This window comes from Salvia splendens, chromosome 7 (assembly GCF_004379255.2).
Source record: "Salvia splendens isolate huo1 chromosome 7, SspV2, whole genome shotgun sequence".
Lineage (NCBI taxonomy): Eukaryota > Viridiplantae > Streptophyta > Magnoliopsida > Lamiales > Lamiaceae > Salvia > Salvia splendens.
Genome location: NC_056038.1, coordinates 25,793,958 through 25,804,799, shown reverse-complemented (window position 1 = coordinate 25,804,799; position 10,842 = coordinate 25,793,958). Strand labels below are relative to the sequence as shown.

General features: G+C 40.1%; 1 long non-coding RNA gene across 1 annotated transcript; it reads left to right on the top strand.

Annotated features, from left to right (window-relative positions):
* Positions 1-9,312: 9,312 nt before the first annotated feature.
* On the top strand, positions 9,313-10,594 carry LOC121741423. The gene is made up of 3 exons (XR_006037862.1): positions 9,313-9,359; positions 9,446-9,495; positions 10,540-10,594. It is a non-coding gene; the product is annotated as an uncharacterized LOC121741423 (long non-coding RNA).
* The last annotated feature ends 248 nt before the right edge of the window (positions 10,595-10,842 follow it).

The window sequence follows — 10,842 nt, the reverse complement described above, 5'->3', positions numbered from 1 at the left end:
ATGTAGGAATTTGGATAGAAATCTCACATGGGAGATGCTCTCAAAGGAGTCTTCATAATAACATTGTCTTACAAAAAGGATATTTATAGTTAGGGTTGGAAACCCAAGAAAAGGCTAAAAAAACAAGGAAAAACGGCTGTAAAAGTTGAATCGCCCGGCCGGGCGTTTTGGGAAAGTAAAATCGCCCGGTCGGGCGAACTTTCTGGATTCGGCGCTGCTTCTTCAAACGCCCGGTCGGGCGTTCTTGGATGGTGAAATCGCCCGGTCGGGCGAACTTTCTGGACTGTAGACGATGCTCAGCGCACAAACGCCCGGTCAGGCGTTTTGGAGGTGTGGATTCGCCCGACCAGGCATTCCATCTGTCTCCTCCATTCCCCTCCTAATGAAGTTTGAAACGCCTTCCCGAAGCTTTTGTCTCATTGATCTTGTGACGGGCCTTCCGGGCAGCTTAAGGGGAGTCGTGGTCGGGTCAGCCCGGGCATTGGACTTCCCGTTTGTATCATCCTCTCCCTCTTGAGAAGGATTTGTCCTCAAATCTGGGTCGTCCTCTACAAAATCAAACGGGCTCAAGTAAGCCACATTAAAAGTACAACTCACGTTATACTCACCGGGAAGATCAATGATGTAGGCATTGTCGTTCACACGCTCTAGGACCATAAATGGGCCATCCCCTCGCGGGGCAAGCTTGGATCTTGCTTTGTCGGGAAAACTTATTTTCTGAAAGTGTACCCACACCCAATCTCCGGGGTTGAACAACATTTTCTTTCGCCCTTTGTTCACCCTTTGAGCTACTTGTTCCCCCATCTTGCGGATTCGTTCTTGCACTCGAGTGTGCACGTCTTGTACAAACTTGGCCTTCACCATCCCACCTACATCAACCATATAAGACAAAGGCAAATCGGCCGTGGACAAGTGCAACGGGGTGAGTGGATTGAAACCATAGACAACCTCAAAAGGGGATTGTTGGGTGGTGGAATGTATGGTCCTATTATAAGCAAATTCGGCTATAGGCAAACATTCTTCCCAAGAAGTTTTATTTTCAAAAACCAAGGCACGGAGAAGAGTTCCCAATGAGCGGTTTACAACTTCCGTTTGACCATCCGTTTGGGGATGTGCGGTGGTAGAGAAAAGGAGTTTGGTGCCCATCCTACCCCAAAGTGTTTTCCAAAAGAAACTCAAAAATTTGACGTCTCTATCACTTACAATAGTTCTCGGGACCCCATGGATTCTTACAACCTCCTTGAAAAATAAACTAGCAATGAATTTGGCATCACTTGTCTTTCGACATGGAATGAAGTGAGCCATTTTGGAAACCTATCCACCACCACAAGATGCTATCATTTTTCCGATGAGACATTGGGAGACCTAGAACAAAGTCCATGGACAAGTCTACCCAAGGATGTGTAGGAGTAGGCAAAGGGGTGTAAAGACCATAATTGTTAGATTTAGACTTGGCTTGCCTACACTCTAAGCAACTACTACAAAACTTTTCAACATGCTTCTTCATGCAAGGCCAAAAGAAATGCTCACTTAGTATGTCAAAAGTTTTAAGCAACCCAAAATGACCCATTAGGCCCCCTAGGTGAGCCTCCTTAATCAACAAATTTCTCAAAGAGCATGAAGGTATGCACAACCTATTCTCTCTAAAAAGATAGCCATCCAACTTATAGTATTTATCAGAAGCACCTTTTTCACAAGCTCCGTAAAGAGAAGAAAAGTCATGATCATGCTCATAAAGGTCTTTAATAAACTCAAATCCAACATAATTGGAGGCACACATAGTAAGCACACGCTTTCTCAAACACACGGTATCACTCACAAGTAAAGTGCCATCATGCAAGGTCTCAAAAGGTTTCCTAGAAAGAGCATCGGCAACCACATTGTCCTTTCCCTTCTTGTACCTAATGACATAGGGAAAAGTCTCTAGGAAAACACTCCATTTAGCATGTCTTTTATCAAGTTTATGTTGCCCTCCTAAGAACTTAATAGACTCATGATCCGTGTGTATCACAAACTCCTTGTGCATCAAGTAGTGTTGCCAATTCTCAAGGCAACGGACTATAGCATACAATTCCTTGTCGTATGTGGGGTAGTTCAATTGGGCTTGATTTAGTTTTTCAGAGAAGTAGGCTATGGGCTTACCCTCTTGCATGAGAACTCCCCCGATCCCCACACCACTTGCATCACACTCAAGTTCAAAAGTTTTATCAAAATTAGGGAGTGCTAGTAAGGGAGCATGCGTGAGGTCATTTTTCAAAGTACTAAACGCTCTCTCTTGCTCCTCCCCACACTTAAACTCAACATTTTTTTTGACAAGGTAGTTCAAGGGTGAAGCTTTTGTGGAAAAATCCCTAACAAACCTCCTATAGAAGCTAGCAAGGCCATGAAAAGACCTAACCTCACTCACATTCCTAGGTGTTGGCCATTCCCTAATGGCTTTCACCTTTTCCTCATCTACCCGCACTCCTTCCTTTCCCACAACAAAACCAAGAAACACAACTTCCTCAACACAAAAAGTGCATTTAGGCAACTTGGCATATAAAGCATGCATTCTCAACACTTCAAGCACATTCCTAAGATGACTAGCATGCTCTTCAACACTACGACTATAAATCAAGATATCATCAAAATATACCACCACAAATTTCCCAATAAAAGGACGAAGCACATGATTCATCAAACGCATGAATGTAGAAGGGGCATTAGTTCAACCAAAAGGCATCACAAGCCATTCATATAGGCCATATTTGGTTTTGAAAGCGGTTTTCCATTCATCTCCCTCTTTCATGTGAATTTGGTAATATCCACTAGCCAAATCAATTTTAGAGAAACATATAGAGCCACAAAGATCCTCTAACATGTCGTCTAACCTAGGTATATGGTGTCTATATTTGATGGTGATTTTGTTAATTGCCCTACAATCTACACACATCATCCAACTTCCGTCCTTCTTAGGTACAAGAATGACGGGTACGGCACAAGGAGATAGAGATTCACGAATTAGACCTTTGGCAAGAAGTTCCTCGACTTGCCTTTGTAGCTCTTGTGTCTCCTTGGGGTTCGCCTTGTATGCGGCCCGGTTTGGGAGTGATGATCCCGGCAAAAAGTCAATTTGATGCTCGATCCCCCTCATGGGAGGGAGTTCACTCGGGAGTTCCTCCGGGAATACATATTCAAATTCCTGCAACACACTTTGGACAATCAAAGGATACGGGTCAAGGTTAGTAGCTAAGCACAAATCCTTACGGACCATGAGGAGAACGGAGAGGTGATTGTTTAGTGCCCACCCAAGGTCGGTTTTACTAGCTATCAAACATTCCTTTCCTTCTCTTGTTTGTGGGTGCTCTCCTTTGGGCGCTTTTATTTTTCTCTCACTACCCCCACTCTCACTTGGCTTTTTTAGCTCACATTCTTCTACTAGCCTTTTTTCCCTATCTCTCTCTCTTTCCTTTTGTAGATGTTGGCTAGCCTCAAACACGGCACTAGGTAGCAATGGCTTCAAACGAACCTTCAACCCGTTGAGCATGTAGAAATACTCATTCGTGAAGCCATTTTTGTAGGCCCTTCTATCAAACTCTCATGGCCTCCCTAGCAAAACATGACATGCCGTCATAGGAATGATATCACATAGGATTTCTTCCTCAACTTCCCCAATCTTCAATGGAACTTTGCATTGAGCCTTCACCTTCAACTCCCCGGAATCCCCTAACCATTGCAATTTGTAGGGGTTTGGGTGTTTAAGTACCTTCAATCCCAACTTGGCCACCAACCGGTCACACACCACATTTGTACAACTCCCTCCATCTATGATGACCAAGCACGTCTTGGACTTCACCTTACACTTCATATGAAAGATGTTGCACCTTTGCTCCTTATGCTCCTCAAGGTTGGGTTGTACATTGAGCATTCGGAGTACAACCATAGCCCTTAAGGGTGTATCTTCATCTTCGCCACTAGAAAAAGCTATGTCGGTGTCCGGGCTCACTTCTTTAGTCCCCACACCCTCCCCATCTTCTTCATCTTCCTCACTATACACGCTACCATCTTGCCCGATAACCATTACCCGTTGGTTTGGGCACTCACGTGCATAATGGCCATACCCCTTGCACTTGAAACATTGAACCTTCTTGTCTTCCATAGGGGCTATAGCTTTAATAGGTTGAGTACCCGGTAAAGCCTTAACGATCGATCTCCCTTGGGTATTTGGATTGGCCATGTTTTCCACCTTCTTACCGGGAGCGCTCCACTTGCTAGTCCCCGTCCCTCCGGTTTGGCTAGACGCCCATTTAGCCCGGCTAGAAACTAACTCCTTACTTTGCCTCTCAAAGTGTCGGCAAACCCAATCACCTCATCCAAGGAAATTCCCCTCAATGCCTCCACTTGCACCTTGTGCTTCAAGTTGATGTTAAGGCCATGGATAAATCGATCTTGAGTCGCCTCTTCTCGCTCCTCCACCCCTACCTTGCTCATCAATGATAGGAGTTCGTAGTAGTACTCCATTACGCTCTTCGTCCCTTGCTTCAAATCTTGAAACTCCCCTCGAAGTCAGAGGAAATAGGACTTTGGTACAAAGGTAGTCCTCATGAGCTCACACAACTCCGCCCACGAACCCACTTCTCCTCCCCTAACCATCCTTCTCCTCCTCATCGTATCATTCCACCATGTATCCGCATTGCCACGAAACTCGGCTATTGCCACCTTCACCTTATCACCTTCCGAAAAGTTATGGAGTGAGAAAATTTTGCTCATTTGTGACTTCCATTCCAAGTAGGCCTCGGGATCAAACTTGTCGTGGAACTCGGGAAATGTGTGCTTGATAGACTCGGTGGGATCATCATACCGCGGCTCCATCTCCTCCTCCTCATAGCTTCTATATCTTCTATGTCTACCATTCCACCCATGGTGCCCCATGTTTCCATTCCCTCTTCCGCCCATCATGTTCCCGAACCTACCATTCCTATTCCCATTCCGTCCTCCTCCTTGTCCCCCACGCCCCCCATGATCGTACCAACCATATGGCTCTTCCTCTCCATTACTCCCCTCGGAGGCATCATGATGTGTGTGATCGCTCCTAGGGGTGTTTGACCTTGATAGTCGCACGGCCTTCAAAGCGTTGAGCTCGTCGTGGAGAAAAGTTTGGTTTTCATGGATGGATGCTTGGTTCTCCTTGAGTTCCTTCAAATCCCCGAACATAGCATCTTGAGTGACATGCATTGTGGTTTGGCCTTCTTTTAGATCCCTCAAATCCGTCATAATTTTTTCCATCAAGTTTTTCAACTCATCCCCCGCCACACTAAGACTCGTGCTCGCACCCGGTTGCGGATCCCCCATCGTGGTGGATCTAGTACGAGGTGGCATTCACAATGGTACCTACAATAAGAAATAAAAATAAACTAGGATCTAGTCCTAAGGGTTAGTAAAATCCACACTCACACACACAAGAAGGGGAGATTTTAGTAAGAACTCACTTCCCAATTGGTAATCCCACCCCTAATTCACTCACCAATGTCACTCGGAAAAAGGCTTAGAATATAGTGAGGGCTAGATTCACTCACTCTCAATATCCAACTTCCTAAATGCAAGTGCTAAGACAAATCAATCAAGGTATACACATAGGCAATGAAACCAAGCAAGTAAAGCCAATCAAGCATGTGAAAGTAAGGTTCAATGCCTAAGGAAGCTAACAAACAAACTTAGTTGAGCTGAAAATTTATGTAACACTTGGCTGATCTATAGGAATTTTTTTTTGATATGGCTACCCAACCCAAAAATTGATGAAACTTGGTAGATAACAAGATTAAAGGGTTTAGAATGAGGGAAAAATATCCCCAATATAGCAGGTTTTCGAGAAGACCCTCGATTTTACGTTTTCCCCAAATCTGTCAAACTAGGGCACAAAACAGGGCAACAACTTCACACATTAATTTGACCTATCAAATGATAGAATTTTTGGCTGAGATTTTTCAGGAAAATAGTTCATATATCAAGGTTCATGCACACCAAAAATCAGCTCAATCCTACAACAATTGACCAATAAACAAGCAAAGACTAAAACAAAAGAAATAAGGAAAAATAAGGAAAAGGAAATTTCATAGAGGTTTAAAGTCAAACACTTGGTAGGCACCTAGGCTCTAGATACCAAATGATAAGGTTTCTCGTGAGGGAATCCTTCTATGTGCCCAAGAAACACCCAAACTCGTGTTTGATTCCAATTTTTTTTTGTGTTTTCAAAGATAAAGTAAAGATAAAGAGCCTAGCCTAAAAAACTAAACTCAAAATGGTTTTGGATGGAGAGAAAGAAGGTGAGAAGAAAGTGTAAAGAAGGAGGAATCCTCTTTGAGAACCTATGACCTCCCACAAGAAGATGTGGGCAACCCTAGGCTACTTTCACCCAAAGCAAATACTCCATTGGCTCCACATTCATGACTACACAACCATAAATGCATACCTATACTTGATTTAGCCAAATGAACATAAAACAAGCAACCTACAATGTAGGAATTTGGATAGAAATCTCACATGGGAGATGCTCTCAAAGGAGTCTTCATAATAACATTCATCAAAAGTCCCCTCTAAAGTCTTACAAAAAGGATATTTATAGTTAGGGTTGGAAACCCAAGAAAAGGCTAAAAAAACAAGGAAAAACGGCTGTAAAAGTTGAATCGCCCGGCCGGGCGTTTTGGGAAAGTGAAATCGCCCGGTCGGGCGAACTTTCTGGATTCGGCGCTGCTTCTTCAAACGCCCGGTCGGGCGTTCTGGGATGGTGAAATCGCCCGGTCGGGCGAACTTTCTGGACTGTAGACGATGCTCACCGGGCATTCCATCTGCCTCCTCCATTCCCCTCCTAATGAAGTTTGAAACGCCTTCCCGAAGCTTTTGTCTTGTTGATCTTGTGACGGGCCTTCCGGGCAGCTTAAGGGGAGTCGTGGTCGGGTCAGCCCGGGCCTTGGACTTCCCGTTTGTATCACCTCAAATTAAGCACTTGTGTAGGTTTAGAATTCCCGAAACTAGGACCTATTGAATTATGCTAATTTCCTTCTTATACTTGTATACTTTTATTATCTAAACCCTAATTCACTTTTTCCAACATTGATAAATAAGTTTCATAACTTATTTATGCACAATGGACAAAGTATAGCTCGTTTTACTAACTAGTAGTCAGGCTGTTTTAGCTTAACTTTTCCTTTAATGTATGCAGTTATGGCTTCTAAAGGACGAAGGTCGACTAGTGAAGGTAAAAAACAATTTCGTTTTAGTTATATGATGTTCATGTAATTGTGTATAACTTGATGAGATTCAAAAACATAGTTCGTCTTTTATGATTTTATGTATCCACAATATAATCTTCTCTTAGAATTATAGCATATTATGGTGATATGGAGTTCAAAGTAAACATAGTTGGTTTTCAGCATTCACAACAAAACATAGTTGGTGTTTAATAATGATGTGCAGGTTTCACAAGTAGGACTGCAGTGGGCAGAAGAACATATAACATAAATATGCATCAACAAGCTTCTAACACGGTCAGGCACTCGGATCATAGTCATGAGAGAGTTCTACCATTGCCAATTGGGGATATGAGTGTTGGCACCGAACAAGAACAAGAGATAGGTAATGAGCAATTAAACACTCTAATAAGCTGCATAAACTCTTTAATGTTTGGACTAATCATATTATGGTTTTTGTGCTTCAAGGTGATGCGTCTGAAGCTAAAACTAGAGGCCCTACTTATATGACTGATATTTGGGGCCGCCCACAAAATCTACCACCCATTTCTGTTGAATATAATGAATTTGGTCAACCTATAGGTGGTGACCATAGTAAGCTTACACATTTTTTAGGTTCAATAGCAAGAAGTGGTATGCATTGTCCACTAAATGTTAAAAATTGGCATGATATGCCAAAGGAAAAAAAGATGAGATGCTTGAAGTCGTAAAGGTAATAATAAACATTTAAGGTTATTTAGTTTATCATGCTTTTTTGGTCTGATAATGCTTTGGGATTGATTATACCTTTTTCAATGACAACATGTTTGTCAATTATATCTAGATATTTTTAATACTAGTCGGCTTTGTGTATTGTAGTTACGATTTGATGTTCCCATCATTGCTGAGAATTGGGTATTGACCTCCATTGGGACTAAATGGAGGAACTAGAAGCATTATCTGAAAACGAGGTATTGGGCTGATGTACCTATCGAGTATATAATACATGACAGGGATGATAGAGTTCTAGAAGAGCAATGGATTCAACTTCTTTCTTATTGGAAAACAGAAGATTCAAAGGTTTATTCAAAATCTTCCCTATATATTGATAACTCAATTTATGCTATGCATTCACTTTTTTACTTGCTATTAGAAAACAAGCAAGAGAAACAAAAACGCTCGAGCAAAGAAGTTAATGAACCAGAGAACCGGAAAGACGCCATTTGCTCTAGTGAAAGCGAAATTAGTAATTTTTCTTTCTTATATATTTCATTTCATAATTGTTTTACAATATGTTAGTAAACTGACAATTTACATTTTCCTAGACAAAGGAACATGGAAAGTGCCCATCGCGTGTTCAGTTATTTAGTTCATGTTATGTGTCTCAGAATGGAAACTCAAGTACAGATGTCTCAAGCAAACTTGTATGTAATGATACATTTGTTCATTTTATGAAATATATATGAAATTTTAATGTGTGCATTAATTTTAAAATCATTGTAAACAAACAGAAATGGCAGAATGCAGTGATCAGCTTCCTGAAGGTTCTGACGATGCAATTTCTCCAAATGACGTATTTGCACAAGTCATGGGGAAAGATAAGCCAGGACACGTAAGGATGATGGGTAAAGGAGTGTGCCCCTCGGATATATGGAATGGAACTTCTAAGAGTACATCTAACCGTTTGCTAATGGAATACAAAGAAAAAAAATGCTCGACTAGAGCCTATGCTTGAGACACAACAAAGAATTTGTGCTTCGCAAGTACACAAAGGGCAAGATGTAAGAAACGTTTCTGAGTCGAGCTCACTGAATCCTACTTCAACTGAAGTTGATCAGGTATCTTTGCTTTTAATTTTATAGAATTTTGAAATATATTACATATTAAAAATGGTTATTAATCTATTTTGGTTTTTTGGAGGTTGGAACGTATGTTTCTCTCCGGAGTATTTTCACAAACAAAGTTGTTGCTAAAGGATGTATTTATAGCATCGATCCAAATGCAAAAGTTGGAGGACAAGCATTAGGATTGAATTGGTGTGAAATAAATGTTAAAGTTGTAGTTGAACCTCAAGAGCAATTGATCAGGCCCTACGAGAACTTTCAAGAGTTGTCTCAAACAGTTGGTCATATGATTGCTTGGCCACGTTCTTTGGTATATTTTATCAATGGTTTACCAACAAATGATTTACTATTGCATTTTAGTTTTATTCTTATTGGATATCATCATTGTATATGTAGGTGACGCCTATTGAGTACTGATGATTTCTCGATTTACATTTGGATTCCAGGTACTCTAAACTAAATTAACTAATTATATTGTTTATATGATCAATCTTGGTTTGTGCTTTTCATTATGTTATAGTATAGACTGAATTTGAGGTCTTTCCATATTTTTTGTTTGTGGCATTTTACATGGTTGCTAAGTACTAACTAGCCTAAGTATGATACTCATAGGTGACTTCTTTCTGTTATGTTGAGTTCTTGTTTTTGCAAGTCTGTAATAAAACAAGGATAACCTCTAAACGCTAATGCTATGGATTTTGAAATTTAGACCTTATAACATCGACAAGTATAGCTTTAATTTACCACTGGTTTCACTAATTTCTGACATTGTATGAGTTTGGAATGAATTTTACAAACATGGCTGATCTGTTGAGTTCCAGTTTTTGGCGGTCTGCAATAAAACATGGATAACCTCTAAACGATGAAGATTTGGATTTTGAAATTTTGGCCTTATATCATGTACACGTATAGCTTTAGTTTGCCACTGGTTTCACTAATTTCCGACATTGTATGAGTCCGGAATGAGTTTTACCACATGACTGTTCTGCTGAGTTTCTTTTTTGGCAGTCTACACTAAAACATGGATAACCTCTCCAAGGTGATGATTTTGATTTTGAAATTTAAACTTTATAACATAGACAAGTATAGATTTAATTTGCCACTGGTTTTATTAATTTTGGACATTGTATAAGTTCAGAATGATTTTTCAAATTGGTGTCAAAATTCTGGAAATTTCTGGATTTGTGTGAAAAAATTGTTACTTGTATACTTAAGTAAATTGTTGTTGAGTTTATACTTGTGACCAATCATTCTAATTTGTAGTGTTTCTAGTCTTGTATTTTCTATACTTTTCTTTGTTCATGATGGAAAATGCTATGTTGGAGTTATAAATAGTTTGTTTATGCATTCAATACTTTTGTCGTTTTAATGTGTTTTTGATATTTCATATACGTAGCTAGAATTTGGGATTTGTATAAGTTAAGACAGTTGTTTTCTTTTTACATTTTTCTCTAGTGATTTCTTAAAATTATGAAATTTCATTGTTACAGGCTGCAGATTGTTCACATGATAGAAGAAGCACAAGACAATCTATGTACCTACACAAGACAATCTATGTACCTACACATGTACCATGCTCTTTTGGATGGATTAGAATTTTATAATTTTAGTACTAATGATGTTTTATGTAGTTGAAGTAGAACCAATGTAACTACAAATATGTTATGTTCTTTTGACATATTAAAATTTTGATATATATTCAGTTTGACGTTTTTATTCCGAAAGTGCTTTTAAAAATTTTGTTGGATGCTTATAAATTTTGTATATTGAAAAGGAACAAGTAAATTTAAAGT